Genomic DNA, 17130 nt, shown 5'->3' with positions numbered 1-17130 from the left:
ACAATGTTCACAACTGATTAAGTTCAACAAAATTGAGCACACTTTGTTCTGATCGTGCACAAACCCTCCTAATGGTGCACAACGGTTGTCAGCAACAATGGACGCCGTGCCGACTCGGCACACCAGAAGCCCCCATCGCCCCATCGTCACACCGCCCCATCGCCCCGCCGATGATCGCCACACCGATCATCGCCATATCGCCCCACCGATCATCGCCACATCGCACCATCGCCCCACCGATCATCGCCACATCGCCCCATCATCTCCTGCTGAGCGGGAACCCAGCATCGGCTCATTTTCCGCAGCATGCGGCATCACGGTACGGTGGGGAATGGCAATGATGCGGGGAGGCCTTCATCCAGCAGTGGATTGACCGTGGCTCACGATGATTGCAAACGACGCTGGTTGTTGCTGTAGACGCCCACTTGGGGGCACATCTGGGAATGGGGTGCAGGGGGGGGGGGTTGCTGCTTTGCTGCTCCTCTCCGCAAGAATGGTGGTGCTGCAATTTTATTTTTGATACGTTTAATATTACGCAGTGAAGACCCAATGTACACGCAATCCACGTGCTCCCCTCGTGGAGCGACCCCGTCTCGCAGTGGAAATAAACGCACCGTCGCTTCTCCGCGCCGCTGCACCGCGCCCGCTGCTCGTTCCTGATGCTTCACCGAGCGGGTCGCACGCCGGCCGGGGTAGATTGAGCACGGCGACCGGCGGGTGCGGCGAGGGCGCGGGGCCTTATCCACAGCGCACGCCGCGCCCCCGCACGGGATCGGCGGTTTTCCCCTGTGGGGCGAGCGGGCGGGCGGGCGGGAGGGCTACGGGAGCCCCGGGCAAGTCGTCCATCACGCACTCTCGCCTGAACTCACGGGGCGGGCCCGCCCAATTTCGGACCACCCGCACCACGACCACCGCCCTCTCGTCTCAGCGCCGCCACGACCGCGGACACCGGCGGCTCACCCATCCTGGCGTGCGATAAATTACAAGCTAATGGCAAAACTAGGGAGCTGCACCAATACCCCAAGCGGCAGAGGTGTGGGTTATGAACGGCTAAATTATCGTTTGTAATTGTCGCGTAAATTACGCGGCGCCGCCCCTGACGCGTGCGGGACTGCGATGTTTACGGCCCCTGGGGGCGCGTAACTCACGACCCCCACGCAGCCCGCCACCCCCCACGGCCTCCCGCCCCTCGCCCGACAGAGCGAGGCGACCTGCCGGGGGCGCCCCCTCGCTCCGCTCGCCGCTCCGTCCGAGACGACGCGGGGCTGCGGGCGGCGGCGTCGTGACACCCCGGAGGGATTAGGGACTACGGGTGGCGGCAGCGGCACGAATTAGACAATGGGAGTTCACGCACCCAGTCCGCGTGGCCTCCTCCGATATTACACAACACTGGGCACGTCATGGCGACAGTCACAATAACCCACCACACCAGACGAGGGGGAGCCCCCTGTACACTCATGGACGCGAGAGGTCGACCACTGTTCTTTCTCTTTGCCACTATTATCTTTGCCACTGACAACATCCGAGATCTTTAATGCCCTAAGAATACATGGTAAAAGCTACCTCCTCAACAAGAGAGGATCCTGGGACAGCCAGGACACGTACCGACTCCATACAAATATTAGCATATCATTTGCATACAATTTTACTTGTGACGATGGGGGGGGGGCACGTGTTGACTCGTGACTAGGGTGGGGGGGGGCACGTCTGGTGGCCGCACTCACTCTGCGCGTACTCCACCCCCTCCTCCACCTTCATCCACCCCCTCCTCTCCGACCCACCCCCCTCTATCCTCTTCACCCTGCTCCCCCCCCCCGCCACCTCGCACCACTGCTCCCTGCTGCTGTCGCCGCTAATTTAATCCCGGGAGGTGAATTCAGTTCCAGGCGCGGCAGCCCAGTCGCGGCGCCGTCACCTCCGAGGCTCTGCTGCTGCGACAGTCGCTTCCACTCGTGGAGTTTTGCACGGAGGGGGGTGTGGCTGGACATGGGGGCCTGCGGGCGCCATCGGTTCCTTCCCTCTGCCAGGGCCGGCGTGAGAACGAACGAGCGAACGGAACCCGCGGTGCACGAGGCCCCGCGGTCGTTCACCGCCGACCTCGCCAGGGGTCGTGACCCCCTAAACAATCGCTACTCTGGGTGGGGGGTCACGCCGCTGTGATTATTGTAACAGCTATTCCGCTTGTTTTACTTAGGAAAGATTCGCGCAGTCTCATGGCTATTTTTGAAGAGGGTCCTGCCAGGTTATTGTGGCAGGGGGCGACAATTACTGTGTCCATCTCAACCGAGTAATTTGCGGCGTGGTGATTTCTGGGAACTGTAACGTACACTGTGTGTGTGTTTAGGTGCATACGCCTGCAGTATTAATTATTCAACACCACCCCACCCTCCCCCCTTCATCCCTTAAGCCAGCTTATTCAATTGCCATGATTCAGGGCTGCCATCCAATCAAGAATCAATTACATTGTCTCGTTGTTACCGGGTCGCTTGTAGAGCACTTCGCTCTGTTAAAGTGAATGTTACATGAGCATATAATTTACCATATCATTACCAAAGCATTGCCACGTCATTGCATTCATTGTAAATAATAGATTCTCAGACGCACGATTTGACGCGTGCATCGTGAGCGAGGCGATCGACCGTCAGCGCGGAATCGACGCTGCGCCTGTCACTCGACGCCGAGTCGACGAGTGCAGCCCGAGCAGCAGCAGCAGCAGCAGCCCGAGCAGCAGCAGCAACAGCAGCAGCCGGCAGCAGCAGCAGCAGCAGCCGGCAGCGAGGTGCTGACGATCACTAATCGGCGTGGAGCCAGTACGACGCATCCGAAACCAAATAAAGACGGATTTTGTATTTCGGTTCTCAAGTCAAAATCGTGTTCATTTCTGAGTGATTGGGGGTCAACTTCGCGAGAGGTCGGCAGCTGACCGTAGGAGGCGCGGGGCGCACCGCGCACGAGGGGTCTCCAGGCACCGCCGAGAGCGGCGACTCTGCCCGCCCATCACGCCTCGCACGCCACGTGGCATCGCTGCGCTCGGCCTTGTCTAGACCACCAACCCAAAGAGTGAAAAGCCGTGGCTGCGACGTTTGAGGCAGCAGCGTAAGGAGGGAAATGAGACAACCGTGTAATAGCGGTCTCATCCAAGCGAGTAGTCATCAGTACAGTAAAAGCCACCGCTGCCTTTGTCTCTCGGGGGGTGAGGGGGTCTCGCACTCCAGGCTACACCGCTACTTGCGGTCACGTGGGTGCACGGAGCCGGCGGGGAAGGTGATTCAAGGGGGACAGTCTGACCTCCCGGAATGAAGCGGGTGGTGAGGAGCGCCCACTCATAAGTGACCCCCCCCTCCTCCCCCTTCCCTCCCCGGCTCGTCCCGGCGGACGTTGAGTTACGCTCCTCACCCCGGATCAGTCTGGGCGCGGCCCTCCCACGCTTTACCCAAACATGAAGGGGAAGCGGTAAAGGTGCAGCCCTGCCACCAAGGAGAGCCCCGAGGTTACCCTCTACGCGGATCCGACCTCGTGGCTCTGGGCTCGAGCGAGCGATTGGAAGGTTGCAAGTAAAAATCCTGGTTTGGCGTTGACTCGGCCCGTCGTCCCTCCGGGGGTCGACAAAATACGTTCCAACATGTGGGGAAATCAACAGTGGACGTTCTATGGTTACACTTGCCCCACCATAGGAATGGGGAATTTCCACCGCTGGCTCCGCGAGATGGAATCCAACCGGCGACCTGTGGATTTGAAGGTGCGGGTGTGCGCACCACGACACCGCGCGGGATCGCTGGGCCCGGGGAGAATCAATTCCCCACCCGAGCCCTCGCACTCGGCGCTTACAGCTCGGGGTCACGATGGAATTGAGGACGCGACTCTGTTTGTTTTGTTTAGTCGGAGCCGCCCGATCATTCGTCCCGTTGGCCTCTTTTGTTCCGTCTCGTCTGCAACGCCCGTCCTCCGTCTCGTTTGTTCTGTGTCATCTGCTACATTAGCCCCAAGGTAACATTTGCATACGGCTTGCATATAAATCGGAAACACTCTTTTTCTGCACGCGTCCTTCGCCGCGTGGTGCAGGGCCAGTGCGGAGCCATCGCCACGCACACGGCGGCCCCCGCGCCACTCCGCTGCTGCACTGTGGGTCGTGCGGGTTCTTTCACCATATTTCACCATATTTCACCATGCTGGGTTGGCACGAGAATGGATTTTTACCGCACCGCCCTCTGTTGGCCTCCAAGTGGCACATCCACGGGAGGAGCGCACGGTCGTCCATCCAAGCACTACCCAGGCTCATGCCCGCTTAGCTTGCAGGAGACGGGCCACGCTGCAGGTGGTTTGGTCGTAGGCGCCACGGCATCGCCGCGTCGAGAGGCGGCGTCGCGCGCTCCGTGTTGCCGCGTCAAGAGCGGCGGCGTGTCCACCCCGCGGTGGACAGCCCACGCCTTGAGCGGCACCACACGAGGATTGCTCTCTCGCTAACGGACGTGCGGCACGCAGGGGTCGCAAAAGAAATTCGCACAACGCGCAACACAAAGACTCCACCCCCCTGGATATCCACACCAAACTGTTAGGACGAGTGTCATACAGCGAGCAGTGATTAAGGCTGACTCACCCCACACGAGGGGCTGGGTGGCCAGCACCACGCTCCGTTGTATTTAGCTCCCCAATTACGATGTTTACACGGTGCGCCAGGTGCTCTTTTATGACAAAGTCGACCTAGAGGAGGACCAGGACCGGGTCAGATATTCTTCTACCGATGTTGGCTGTGAGTGGGTTTCATTGCGCAGTGCGCTACCCACTGTGCCACTACTCCCAACGGACACACGAATGTATAAACGCACACACACACACGCGCGTGCACGCACACACACGCGCGCGTGCACGCACACACGCGCGCACGCACACACGCACACACGCGCGCACGCACGCGCGCGCACGCACGCACACACGCGCGCGCGCGCACGCACGCGCGCGCGCGCGCGCGCGCGCACGCACGCACGCGCGCGCGCGCACGCACACACGCGCGCGCGCGCACGCACACACACGCGCGCGCGCACGCACACACACGCGCGCGCGCACGCACACACACGCGCGCGCGCACACACACGCGCGCGTGCACGCACATCGTCCTCCCCGTGCGTGCGGCGCAGCAGCGGCAGAGGCAGCGCGATCCTCTTACCGCAGACAAGCCACGTCGAGTAACCCCCCTCCCCCCCATGCTGTCATCGATTTTCACAAAAGGTCAAAGGGCAAGGGTGGCCTCTCCACAGGCGAGCTCGAGGGATAGGCGCTCTGCTTAGACGGAATATTTTTTCTTTAATAATCTGCGCTGGCCAGACATGCGTGGGTGGATGTATCCACACTTCACCCCACCACTTGCGATTCGACCAATCAACTCGATGTGCTGGAGTGTCGCTCTTCAACTGCTGGGCAGACAGAAGCGATAGTGGACAAAGATGGTGAGATCTAGTAAGCCCGTGTCTTTCCTCGCCCTGATCAGTAATTGAACCCTGAACTTGGAGCTTAGAGTGCAGCCCCAACATCACATACATTTTTTTACCATCTTCCTTTCATTGTCTTTTTGTTTAGTTTCTTTTATTCGACAATCTTTTTTGTAAAAATTTTCATATTTCACCGACGTCATAATGAGATGGAGAATCCCTTCGGAAATCACACAGAGCAGTGCACGAACCTCCACGCTGTTAGAGAATGGCCCGCGGAAGCAGATATCACACAGCTACCTCTGAGATACCTTCTTCAAGTGACCTCTGAACCCCACACAACATGGGCCCAGCAACTCCCCCCACCCACTCCACAAATGAGCGAAGTGTCCGTCGCACGACTGCCAAACCGATTTGTCATTCCCAGAGCAGGAATTTAACCAAATTGGGCGCAGAGACGGTTTAATGATGGCTCTCGCGCGTGCGTACCGCTACCGCGCAAATCACAAACATCATCACATCTCTCGCTGTTTACAAAGCTCCCCTCTCTCTTCCGAGCGAGCGGGAGGGGGGGGGACACAGGTTTGGCTGAAGCTGCTGTCGCGCTCATTAAAACGCGATTACTGCACCAGCGAGCACGTGAAGGACGAAGCATAAATCATTTGCGGGGCCGTCCGCGGCCGCCGTGTGCAGCGACAAACAGTTGTTAACAACTCGCACACAACAACAACAGCAGCAGCAGCAAAGCCGCTGAACAATGAAAAACAAATGTCGCCATCGCCGCACGGATCCATGGGAAGCGACGCATCGGAGAAAGCCGCGTCTGTTCTGTGGGAGCGAGGCTCCCTCACTCGCCAGGTGAGAGCGAGAGAGTGAGGCTCCCTCTTGTCTCTCGCTCGCCAGGTGAGAGCGAGAGAGCGAGGCTCCCTCTTGTCTCTCGCTCGCCAGGTGAGAGCGAGGGAGCGAGGTTTCCTCTTGTCTCTCGCTCGCCAGGTGAGAGCGAGAGAGTGAGGCTCCCTCTTGTCTCTCGCTCGCCAGGTGAGAGCGAAAGAGTGAGGCTCCCTCTTGTCTCTCGCTCGCCAGGTGAGAGCGAGAGAGTGAGGCTCCCTCTTGTCTCTCGCTCGCCAGGTGAGAGCGAGAGAGTGAGGCTCCCTCTTGTCTCTCGCTCGCCAGGTGAGAGCGAGAGAGCGAGGCTCCCTCTTGTCTCTCGCTCGCCAGGTGAGAGCGAGAGAGCGAGGCTCCCTCTTGTCTCTCGCTCGCCAGGTGAGAGCGAGGGAGCGAGGTTTCCTCGGTCGCCAGGTGAGAGCGAGAGTTGCGGGTGTTCAGCTATAAATTCGTTATAGCTGTGACGCAGTTAAAATCTGAATCTTCATTTCGGGCTTGGGCATGACATGGCACGGCTAGAAGGGACGATGTCCGGTGGTCAAGCAGAACGATGGGAGTGGCAGCCAAGGACTGGAACGCGTCCCAGAGCACGTCCAGTGAGGAGACGGAGTGATGAGATAAACTCGTGGGCAGGTTCCGGGTGGAGATCATCACCATGAGAGGTGGTGATGACCTCAGGATAAACTTCATCCAGCAGTGGAACTATTGCTCTATATTGTACGTGTTGTGTGTCAAGTCCATTTGTTTACGAACACGTTTGAATTTTTACTCTCCTTGTATTATCTTCTCCAGTGATGCTGGGTGATTCATTACGGGGGCTCAGTTTCTTGTTAATGGCACAACGGCGGCACGGGGCCCAGACGCCGGGCTATGACGTGGGGGCGGCATTGCCCAGGTGGGGGGGGGAGGTCACTCCTAGCACCAGGGCCCTCGTCACTGGCGCGGTGCCAATGAGGGCAGCGTGGCGGTATGCAGAGGGAGGTGGTAGAGGCTGTTCGTGATGGCATACACACAGGCAAACATCCCTCGTGTAGTCCACACGGGTAGCGCCTACTGACGGTCGGTACGGCACACATGAGTGGTGTGGGCAGAACGAGGCCCGGCCACCTTTGTTTCTTCATTGCCGATGTTTTATACACACTGCACCGATTACTCATTTAAGGCTGAGTTTACCTAGGGGATGCCCAGAACCAGTTCAAATTTTCATCACCGATGTTGGTCGTGAGCGAGAATCGAATTTGGATCTTGGTTGGGTTCATAGCGCCGTGTGCTAACCACTGCGCCGCCGCTCCCCCCGGACTCACACTCGTAGACGCAGTCCCGCACACACGCGCACGCGCACACACGCGCGCGCACACACACACGCGCACACACACGCGCGTCTGTGTGCGTGTGGGGACGCCACGCCAAGGTGACATTTATGGTGAACGCGGCACTCGCCTTTTCTGCCGCTTTTATGAAACGTAAAAGAAAAAATGACACGGTTCACAGGGAGCAGCCGCCACGGTGCCGACGACAATTCAGCGATTTCTAGAATTGCGGAAAAAAGCCGTGAACGCCGCGCTCCCAGCGACAATCAGCGGCGAGGACACGGGGGCGGTGGGGGGGCCCAGCCAAGGACACAGGAGAGACTCCACAGAGAGAACCGGACTGGATTCACTCGGAGATTCGGAGTCACAGGGAGACCTGCATGGACTCACGTGGATGCCTGCACTCACGTGGAGACACGGGGAGACCTGGACTGGATTCATTGGGAGATCGGTACTCACAGGGAAACCTAGACTCACGAGAAGACCCTCTTCACATGAAGCCTAGGTTACACAGCTGAGTCAGCTCGCTACACATTTTCCAGCTGTCAAACCATAACGCGGCTCTTCAGGAAAACGACGTGGTCCAGGAATGGTTGATGTATAAATCGGCCAGGAATCGAACTCAGGTCACCAGACTCATTAACTCGGTGCTCTTAAGGGCTGCGCCAACGTTGCTCGTCTTGCATTTGTTTAAGTGGAGACATTTCCACCTCTCCTAATCGAGAACTCCAGGCGCAATGATACGTGGGGTGGAGTTCACGTCAACGCAGATCCATGGCACAGTTCGCTAGCCACCGCTCCTTCACAATGGGCTCTCGCCTGGTTATGAATAAAGGCCATCGTCGGTCTAGCTCGGTGTTCGGCGCTCGGCGTGCCGTGCAGATTCCCCGCGCCAAACGAAGTCAGCGGCTGCCAGCGACCGCCACCGTCCCCCTGGAGCGGGTCCCGGGGGCGCCGCCGCCACTGCCGGGACCCGCGCCGGGGGAGCCCCAAATCACAGTTTACAGGTCACAGTTCACAGGTCACAGGTTACAGGTCACAGGTTACAGGCGGCACTCCGCTCGCCGCACACAGAGCTCCCCCCCTCCCCCCCGCGGGAGCGGTCGCGACGCCGTGACGCTCATCCGACGAGACGCTCGGCTCTGTCTAATCTTGGACGCAGCTCGCAGCGGAGACAAAGGTACAGAACCCCCGTGTAGTCTCCGCAGGGTGTTCCAAGGTCAAAATGAAAATGGCATCGTGGCTGCAACTGTTCATGCCACGAACAGAATCAGAATCTTTATTTATACTGGAATAATCCGATGAGCTATTAACCTCTTTCTAATCTCCAATGTTTGCCCTGGCAGTCTCTCACGATCTGCTCTTACACTCCAAGAGACCCATACTCACACAGAGATCCATCGTCTCACTCAAAGAGACCCATACTCATAATAATAATAATAATGCGATTTATAATGCGCGCAAATTTGCGGACGTAACGGCTGCAACTCACACAGATATCCATAGTCTCACACAGAGATCCATCGTCTTACTCAAAGCGACCCATACTCACACAGAGATGCATAGTCTCACACAGAGATTCATAGTCTCACACAGAGATACATAGACTCACACAGAGATCCATAGACTCACACAGAGATACATAGACTAACACAGAGATCCATAGACTCACACAGAGATACACACTCACACGGAGACCCATAGACTCGTGCAGAAACGCATAGATCTGCCCTGACAGCCTCCCACCATCTGCTCCCAGGTCTTCCCCTTGGTCGCTGGACTCATGGAGACCGTTCCATAGGCCGAGTAGTCCGGTGGGAGTTTCCGGGGTGGAGGAGAGCGTGGGGAGGGGGGGCGTGATTCAATTACTCGCAGACGGTGGCGGTGAACGTTGCCCCGAGAGAGCGTGCGGAGCCAAAGGGGGCAGCCGGCCCATCTCGTTAATTCGTCTCCATCGCGGCGGCCTGCGAGGTGCGGGCCACGGGCCGCGCGTCAGCGCCCGCGTCGCGTTCCGCCGCGCTACTCGGCATCGTCGCCGTCGTGAGAAGGGGAGAAGGGGAACGGCGGAGTGAGGAGGAGCGGACAGGACCGCCGCGGGTATCGATCACTTTTACGCACGCGGAGGCGTTGTTCATCACGCGCCTAAAAGCGACACGTGACTCCCCCACGGCCGTTCCTCCTCCGGCCCTGACGTGCGAGATGCCTGTCGCGCATTCCGCGAGCATTTGCGCCGAATCGAAAAGGTTGCAGGAAAATCTGAACGGTGGTCAGAGAGCCGGCGACCGCTCGCGGCCCGGCAACATCGCCCCCGACTGCGACAACTTGGCAGGAAACTCCTGAAAAGAGTCTTGAGACTCGGTGAGACTTGCCTGGTTCCACAAGTGCAGCGATAGTAAACAAGGTTACTGGTACACTAAGCAACTCGTGTGGTCGACTTCGCAGACTCGATGCACAAACGTGACGATCTGTCCGCTACTTTTCAAACGCCAAGCGAATCAGAACGCTGCCCCGGCCTGCCCCTTGCTGCCCAGTGCCGAGCCGCGGTGGCCCGGCGAATCACGCTTCAACGCTCGGCCCCAGGGAGCATGGCGCAGCGAGAATTAATTTGCTTTATTTTTTATATTTTGATCCCTCGGGAAGCAGACAATGTAAGGCCCTCGGTTGCCATGGCGACTGCGCGTCGTGCTCGGCGACCCGGGCCCGACAGGGAGGGCTCCGTGAAGCGGGCGGCAGCTGCGTGGCGGCTGCCGCCAGGTCCCGGTGGGGGGCTCCCGGCACCACGAGACGGCTCGAGGCTCTCTCCGTCTCGCCCAGACCCCAGGCTTCCAGCCGCCCCCCCTCACGCCAAGGCTCACGGCGGACGGCTGAGCCAGCGTCGATCGCCCGGGACCGGCTCGGCCGTCCGGGCGACGCTTTCAGTGGTCGTCTAGAATAGTTACGCACACGTTGTGCTTTGTGCACGCGACGATTGACCGCTTACGATTTGTCCAAATGTGTGCGCGATTGGCAATCGCTCGCTTCTCGTTCCGAAGTAAATGGAGTTGGGTGGAAACGACTGCGAGACGGAGCAAGAGGAACGATACAAACGAGATGGGGAAACGAGGAGACGCGAGAAAAACATCGGTTCACAGTCACGACGAGTAGGCGGTGGGGAGAGGTGAGCGGCAGGTGACAGCGCCCACCGCGAGAGGCACGGGTCGTGCTGCCGATGCCTCGTCGCCGGGCCGCCCTCCTCGTGCGGACGAGGCGGGGTGCGCCGCGGACTTTCAGAGGCGAGGCCCCGGGGACGGAGGGTTGGAAATTGGCCGTTACGCTCGGCCCAAGAGCGATGGGAGCAAACAAATTAAATTGCCCGACCTCCTAAACACAGCGCGGCCCGCGGTCTCCCCCGAGATTACAACGCCAATAACCCGGGGGTCAAACGCACTCAATGGCGCGCGCGCATGCAACGCCATCCGCCAAGTCCCACGCGGAAGCGGCCGCGTTGTCGCCGCTGAGACGGAGGGGATGGAGGGGGGGCTCATGGACGCTGCCGGAGAGGCATTTGGGCTTCGTCTGCCACTGAGATTTTACCGCGGCGTCGGTGCCCGGCCAAGTTGTCGGAAATGACCGAAGCGCCGCGCTCACCGCACAACGGACATTGAAGAGCACGTGGTGTCGTGAGAGCACGTGGTGTCATGGCTCAAATTACAGCCCCCCCCCACTCTGTACACACTCCTCTGACCCCACTCCTCATCGCCTCTCCTGCTGCTGCTGCTCTGTCTTTCTCTCCCCTTCTCCCCTCATCGTCTTCCTGATCTCTCCACTCTTTCTTTAATCCACTTCATACTACACATCATCGACTCATCATCAGTTTCCCTTCCCGGTCCGCTCTGCTCTAATCGCACCGTCTCGCGCCTCGTCTCTCGCTATCAACACCTCGGCCCGCGCCGTGCATGCCGTACGCAGTCATCGCATGCCTCCCCCCTCCCCTGCGGCGTGCGAGACCCATGGGACACGGGAAGGGCAAGACGCGATGGGTTCGCGTGGGCTTTGGGAGTTTCACAAATCTCTGTGGGATCCACCAACCCGTGCCTCCAAAGCGCGGGGTCGCCACCACCGCCCCGCCGGGTTGTCCGGTGGCTCACGAAGCCAGAGCGAGGCTCACGTGATTGAGCAGAGCAGCTGCAGCAGCAGCAGCAGGATGCCGGTGCAGGGAACAGCACCACGTGGCTGTTTGCCTCCACGGCCGATGACTCGCACTGAGGGGTCGCCGTGGCGGCTGCCGGCTTCTGTCAGAATTCCCACCCAAAAGGAGCCCGCTGGCTCGGTGGAGTCAACGAGCCAGCACCGCTCAGAGCCTGGGTTCGAATCCGGGTATCAGCTGCCAATCACTAAATCGGGTTCTCACGTGTAGTGAGTCGGGTTTGAGTTTTCACTACATTTGGTAAAAACTCCCAGCGTTTGAGAATTTTAAAAAAGTGGGTTGACTGCCATGCAATGCACATGTCCCTGGAGCAGAGGATGGGGCAAAGTTCTGCCCCCCCCCAGCGTGTGAATAAGGTCACTGCCAGGGATCTCGGAAGTAGCTGTCAAATCTGCTGCCACGGACCATGCTCATGGCCATCACCAGCCCACACACCTGTGACCCCTGACCTCTTAGGTCACCCTGCCACCTGCCGAGCACGAGACACCGCTCACACCTTTGTGTGCACAGAGTTGGCGTGCAGAGCCACACGTGCACAGCCACACGTGCAGAGCCACACGTGCAGAGCCACACGTGCACGGGATCTCACCAGAAACTAGAGGAGCTGATATCCATAGAAACAGGGAGATGTGAGCAGAGACACGGGGAGATCGAGCCGCGGGGAGGTTTTTTTGGGGGGAGGGGGGCGGGGGAGACAAACACCCAGAGAGACAGAAACGCGTGGAAAGCAGAGACACGGCCAGTTGTCGAGCTCTCCGCGTGAACAGAAAAACACGCGCCGCGTAAACCCGACAGTCACAATGACCCCGAGTCACACTCACCCCAAGTCACAATTACCCCGAGTAGGCAAATGGGCACCGCCCGCAGCGCTCCCCACTCCGGCGAGACGCCATCCCCACCCCGCGCGCGGGGATCAGTGCGGGGATCGCTGTAACCGCGAGCGCGCGAGCCCCTTCGTCCACAAACCATCGCCGTGGACAACCCTCAATCCTCTCTGTCCGCCACCCGGACAGGCAGCAGCAGCGGCGGCGGCTCTTGAGGCCGCGAGTTCGCTTCTCCGAGCTACGGGCAGCACCCGCCGGGGGACTGCTATGGGCAGCGACTGCCACGGGCAGCGCCCGCCGGGGGCTCCCGGCTCACGGCCCGAGCCTTGTCCGTCACAGTCCAGAGCCAGGCCGGTGAGAGTGGGGCGCGCTAGCCACGACAGTCAGTGTTAGGATGCCTTTAGTCTACGGTTAATCTACAATTGTCAACACAACCAATGCGGGGTTCTGCTCAAACGCGCATTGAGGCTCTGCTAAATCCTGTTTACAGCCCTGAGCCAGTGATAGACATTCCACGCTCATGTGGCGGGGGTGAGTCTAGACATAGGACAATCGATGTTGACCTCCCCACAAAACTGCACTCTGCGTCTTGTAACACTGCGCTGCTGAGTGCTGACCGTCACAACGTGGCAGCGCCCCACGGGCAGTGTGGGTACTACGTGGTCTCCACAACGCCCCACGGGCAGTGTGGGTACCACGTGGTCTCTACAACCCCCCACGGGCAGTGTGGGTACCACGTGGTCTCCACAACGCCCCACGGCAGTGTGGGTACCACGTGGTCTCTACAACGCCCCACGGGCAGTGTGGGCACCACGTGGTCTCTACAACGCCTCACAGGCAGTGTGGGTTACCACGTGCTCGCGACAGCGCCCCACGCTGCTCTCAACAACAACAGCGGCGGCGGAGACGGACACACACTATGAGTAACTCTGGAGGGAACGAACATCCAAACCACATAGGACCAGAGAGTCTGGACAATTATTGGCGCCGGCTGTGGCTGACTGCCCGCTGGCTGTGGGTTTCACGCGCCTCCTGAGTTAACCCCCCCCCTCGCCCTCTCACCGAGGGGGTTCACGACACGAATTCTGCATTATCCGACAAACACAGCCGTGGCCAGCAGAGGTCACTCAACCTCGACCTATCTCCATCTCGGCTGCCGCGTGACTTATTACGCTTGTTTATCCAGGCAAGCCTCACCGAGTCTCAAGGCTGCTTTTCAAGAGGGCCCAAACAGGTTAGATTGTATGGGGTTTAGCTATGGGAGGAAACCGGAGAACCCAGAGGAAACCTTTGGAAAAGGGGGGGAGAACAATCCACACACAGGCGCTCGGGCCGGGAATCAACCCGAGGCTCTTCTCCCCGGGGAAGGGGCGAGCTGCCGAGGCACGACTCCTCCTGCACACACAGGACGAAGATCCCATCCATACACCGCAACGTGCGGTGTCTGTCGTCAGGATTGTCCACCAAACTTCAGCACGCTGGGTCAGTACGGATTGGTACAGGGTGGGAAGGAAGACTCCCCCACCCCCTCTATCCATCCAGGTTGTTGGGCGCTGGGTGTCAGCGAGCACCTGTCACGGCAGGTTCTACACTCACGCGGGTGATGTGGTCAGAACCACGTGTGGCCACCTTTGTCGAGCCAGTACTGATATAGTTTGAGATCGCACCAGGAACACGTTTCAGGGCGAGGCGACCGCGGAGTGCGTCCAGCTCCAGTCCCGGTGTCGCTCACCACTCACACTTGGCGTGGCCGGGAATCAAACTACGAAGGTCGCCGGGTTCGTAGCTCGATGGGTTCATCACTGCGCCACCGCTCCTCCAGCACGGGGCGCTCCGTCGGTTATAAATAGCCAAGGCTTGACCCCCCCTGAGCTCGCGGCGCGGACCCCACTCGCTGCCCTCGTCCCACACCGCCGCCCGCGTTAAACAAACGGTGAAGCCAACCCGCTGTGCCCCGGGGCGAACGTTCGAAAGAGCGGGCGAGACGGTGACTGACCTGCGGGGCTGCCGGGGCTGCTGGTGGTGCTGGCGGTGCAGGGACAGCTCCTGATGATGATGATGATGGCGACGAGTCGTGGACCGCGAACTGACTAGCCCCACGTACCACCTGCTGCCCGCCGCGCCACACTGTAAACCGCGCTGCTTCCCGGCTGCGTGCGAACGAAAGTGGCGCGGAGTCAAAGCTCGGCAGGGGGTCACGCGCATTCCTGAGCCGCACCTTGTTCCCCCCCACCCCTCCCCCATCCCGCGGTCCCGCCCCCCGTCCGCTCAGGTATGCAGGGAGAGGAGAGGCGCGTCCCCTTCTTCTCATCCTGCTCCATCGGCTCAGAGCCAGACGCTGCGCCCACCGCCCCGCGACGCCACACGCAGGGGGACACCCGAGGCAGCCTTGACTACCGAGGCAGCCTTGACTACCGAGGCAGGGAGGCAGCGTCGTGGCCAGTGAGGAAGGGGGGTAAGGAGGGCAAGGAGTCAGAAGTAAGAAGGGCAGGGGAGGCAGGGAGAGAGGCGGGCGTCATTACACGAGCAGCGAGAGAGGAGCAGACAGGGGAGCAGGAAGTGAGGCGATGGGCAAGGGGCAGAGGGAGGCAGGATATCTGGCTGTGGCTGCTGCTCAGGGAGACCATCTGAGTCGACAAACGCATCGATGTTGTGGGAGCCAAAAGGGAACTCGAAACGTCTCAACAACGAGAGCACGTGCGGGACACCGCCCACACAAACACCACGAGCCATCTCCCCCACAGCGGCCTCGGCCCACACAACCGCCTCGTTATTTCACAGCTCCGCCGCGCGAGGGCGGAGGGGGTCGAGGTTCGGGGACTGGGAGCCCCGGCACCGTCACACACGGGGAGAGAACCGCCGGGGTTATCATCATCATCATTGCTTCTCTTCTCAGTGCCGTGTCTTTTTCGCTTCTGCGAAAGGGGCGGCGAAGGTGAGGGCTGTGACGTTCAAAGCCCTCGCCCCCCCTCCCTCCCCGCTATTGACATCACCCGACCCCTGGCTCCAGATTATAAGTAAAACATGCGTCAGATTTACCGAGTCAATCACTCCGGTTCCCGAAGCCACGAGACCTCTGTGGCCTCAGCAAGGCAACCACCGCTACTTCTGATCATCTTGTGGCCAGCGGACCTCGACATTGGTAGTGCTACCATCGCAGCAACAACAGAATAGCATTCACAGCAACAACAGAATTGCATTCACAGTAACAACAGAATTGCATTCACAACAACAGAATTGCATTCACAGTAACAACAGAATTGCATTCATAGCAACAACAGAATGGCATTCACAGCAACAACAGAATGGCGTTCACAGCAACAACAAAATTGCATTCACAGCAACAACAGAATTGCATTCACAACAACAGAATTGCATTCACAGCAACAACAGAATTGCATTCACAGCAACAACAGAATTGCATTCACAACAACAGAATTGCATTCACAGCAACAACAGAATTGCATTCACAGCAACAACAGAATTGCATTCACAGCAACAACAGAATTGTATTCACATCAACAACATAATTGCATTCACTCGTGAGCACAGCTCGATGTGGCTGCGTCTCCCAGTCGTGCCGCGTGTTGTTTGGAACTACGTCCGACGATTCGGTTTACGTGCAGGAGGCTTCTTCAGGGACTGAACTGAAGGTCTCCTAGAGAAAGGTCGGACATCGTCATTGACAGGAGCAGCAGTCACCGTGGTCCCAGTTCACGCCACGGCTCGACTCCTCAAGCGGAGCGGCGGGTCCCCAGGTCAATGCGCTCCAAAAACTGAGCGGCGTCCACTCGCGGATGAATGCCGTTTGCAAAATCCCGGGATACAGAAAATTATTCCTACTTTAAAAACGGGTACTGTGCTTGCAAACAGGGAAAGTCGAGTGCGCTCTCATTACGATACTGCGTGGAATGAACGCGTTGAGGATAACGCGCGGAATGAGGTGTCAGTGGGAATGAGCCACGCGTGACGGGCGAGTTTCATCCAAATCGCAGACGGTTACAATCGCCAAATCCACGTGTTTAATACCGAGGAGCGTATTGAGATTACATTTGCTATCGGCACGGCCCTGTCTCTCTCTCTCTCTGTCTGCATCACGCTCCGATCTCCGAAGGGGAATTTATAATTGCCGTGATGAACTAAGCGGCCTGTGCGCCGCTGCACCCGCACGCAGGGAAACTGGCGAGCCCGGCAGGCGCCAGTCCACAGCTCGCGACGCCAGCAGCGGCCCGCACAGAGACATCCACTCGATCTAAACACGTTCATCTTCATTCTCAAGAGGTACACACATATCCCTCGCGGTCCTCTGCGGGAAAACCTGACACCGCTGAGACGACGGCAATTCTTGCGATTGAGTTTCCGCGTTCAGACAACCACCGATGTGTCAATGAACTGTGGGTGCCACGTGGTGCCACGCGGTGCCACGCCGAGCCAGCAGGCACACGCAGCTGGCGCGCTGGTGATGGCGCGCTGGTGATAATGATGATGGTGGCGCACTG

At 59.1% G+C, this 17130-nt stretch overlaps 1 protein-coding gene across 6 annotated transcripts in view; it reads right to left on the bottom strand.

Moving 5' to 3' along the window:
* LOC144933962 (xylosyl- and glucuronyltransferase LARGE1-like) overlaps window positions 1–17130 on the bottom strand; it is a 128530-nt gene that overhangs the window by 19375 nt on the left and 92025 nt on the right. The window contains exon 1 of one of the 6 annotated variants that reach the window (XM_078859340.1): window positions 14628–14827. The exons of 4 other annotated variants lie outside the window; for them this stretch is intronic. The gene's annotated coding sequence lies outside the window, so the exon portion shown is untranslated. Of the gene's footprint in view, window positions 1–614; window positions 635–14627; window positions 14828–17130 lie in introns of those variants that run through there. One more of the 6 variants, XM_078859341.1, reaches the window with a different exon arrangement.

Source organism: Lampetra fluviatilis, chromosome 8, assembly GCF_964198595.1.
Source record: "Lampetra fluviatilis chromosome 8, kcLamFluv1.1, whole genome shotgun sequence".
Taxonomy (NCBI): domain Eukaryota; kingdom Metazoa; phylum Chordata; class Hyperoartia; order Petromyzontiformes; family Petromyzontidae; genus Lampetra; species Lampetra fluviatilis.
The sequence above is the reverse complement of the archived record's forward strand: the minus strand, read 5'-3'. Positions and strand labels throughout refer to the sequence as shown.